Source organism: Echinops telfairi, unplaced genomic scaffold, assembly GCF_000313985.2.
Source record: "Echinops telfairi isolate 266 unplaced genomic scaffold, ASM31398v2 ScPeMD7_7469;HRSCAF=8507_1, whole genome shotgun sequence".
NCBI lineage: Eukaryota > Metazoa > Chordata > Mammalia > Afrosoricida > Tenrecidae > Echinops > Echinops telfairi.
Window position 1 is genome coordinate 18,017,434 of NW_022111373.1, and position 2,000 is coordinate 18,019,433.

The 2,000-nt window shown below is 42.5% G+C and overlaps 2 pseudogenes; one reads left to right on the forward strand and one right to left on the reverse strand.

The window, feature by feature from the left end:
* Positions 1 to 589: 589 nt before the first annotated feature.
* LOC101646195 lies at positions 590 to 1,392 on the reverse strand (annotated as a pseudogene).
* A 103-nt stretch (positions 1,393 to 1,495) lies between these two features.
* Positions 1,496 to 1,820, forward strand: LOC115873764 (annotated as a pseudogene).
* The last annotated feature ends 180 nt before the right edge of the window (positions 1,821 to 2,000 follow it).

Genomic DNA, 2,000 nt, shown 5'->3' on the forward strand with positions numbered 1-2,000 from the left:
AAAACATGACAGAGCAAAACAAAGCAACAAAAGAAGACAAAATGACAACAACAAAAATAATGTTACCCTTCCTATTATAATTATAGGCTTACAATGGTGTTATGCCTTATTATTAATTAAGCTGGTATCTTTATCTCTTACAAAGATATATCTTGTCCCTTATAATCAATATGTAATCTGGGGGATAACACTTTAATAATGTAAACATTTTTTCTTTCTTAAGGGCAGAATAATGAGTCATGAAGGATGTACATACCCAAATGTCAAGAATCTTTGCGTGTGTTCAGTTACACGGGAAACTGAAATGAAAAAAGACTTTGAACCAGTTCATCGCAATTTTACCCCCTACTGAGAATTTGCATTTTCGATTCAGATATACTGAATCCGAAGCTACATTGTAACGAGACTCCCAGGTTATTCTGCTAGTTCTTGTTAAAGTGTACATTCTGATTCAATATATGTGGGGTGGATATAGAAATTCTCAGCAGAGGGATGACCTGGAATCTCAGTTTGAATACCTGAAGTTCAGGTATTAGACATATTTAAAGTTGCCTTTTAGTTCACCTTAAAATCAGGAGACTTCTCTGGATTATGCAGGGTGTGCCCAATGTAAGCAAGCACAAGGCTCTTTAAAAGTGGAAGAAGGGATCTTGGAGCGGAGCTGAGCTTGATGCATCGCCACCACACACTCCAAACCATGCAGAAGGTACCGCTGGGCCTTTTTGTTGTGACAAAAATCGTAGGAAGTGCCGTCTGTACTTCTTGATTTGTTCCCTAATCTTCTCATTAAAAAGAACTTCAGTCAAAACGAGGGGGCCCATGGCTTTTACGTCCAGTCTTTTTGCTTCAGCAACAATTTCTTTTTCAAAAGAATCAAGAACACCCTCTTCTTCCTTTTTCTTAACAAAATCAAACAGGATGTTAACCCGTTCCTCGATGGTCCTCTCTAGATCGTCACTAAGGGTCAGGACTTTGGCATGGTCACTGATTTCATCCATTCTGCGCCTCTGTGCTTCCTCAGTTGTGTCCTCTCCCCAATCCTCCTCCTCCTCATCTTCGACAGCACGGGGAGGACTGATTTCATTTGGAGGTGGAGGCGGTGGTGTTTCACTGCTGGACACGGAGCCATTCTCCTTGTCTTTGCCCTTCCGGTTCTTCTTTTCCTTTTCCCTTCTTTCCTGTACCGCTGTCACTATTCTCAGGCGGGTTTTTGAGAATGAATGTGCAGAGTTTATGATGTGTGTCAAGCATGCCTCGGTAGCCACAGGCTTTACAAGAATTCCCTATTGTTTGCTTCTTTGGATTGGCATGCAGATCTGTTTCAGGATTTTCACACTCAGGACAGAGAACAAATTTTTTAATGAATCCGTCCAGCATGTCTTGCAGTTTATTCTCCTCATGAGATCCATTGGCAATGTAACGGTCATTCTTAACATCAAACTGGGTCTGTGCTCCCAGCTCACAACCAAATAGTTGGTGGGATACGTTGGAGGCGATGCATCAAGCTCAGCTCAGCTCCAAGGTCCCACACATCCTGAAGGAGATGGATGATGCAGACCTTTTGGAGGAAGAGGTCATCATCAGCTGCTCCGAAAAGGCCTCAAAGAAATACGTCTCAAAAGAACTTGCCAAAGAGATCCAGGTCAAAGCTGAGCCCTTCATAACATGGTTGAAGGAGGCAGAAGAGGAGTCTTCTGGTGGTGAAGAAGAAGATGAAGGAGAGAATATTGAGGTGGTGTATTCGAAGACTGCCAGTGTACCCAGAGTACACTGTGAAGTCTGACAACAAGGGTGACGACATTGATGTTGATGCCATTTAAGTGGTGGAGGCAATCTAGCTGAACAGGGTAATACTGCAACATTCTCCTGCATTCTAAGCCAGAAGTGCGACATGTATGTGCAAACGCTACAATGGCTTAACATCATGCTACACTTTATACTAAAAATGTTCTACCGTGAGTGGTCTGTAATTAGTCCAATGAGACATCTACGGAGTCCGT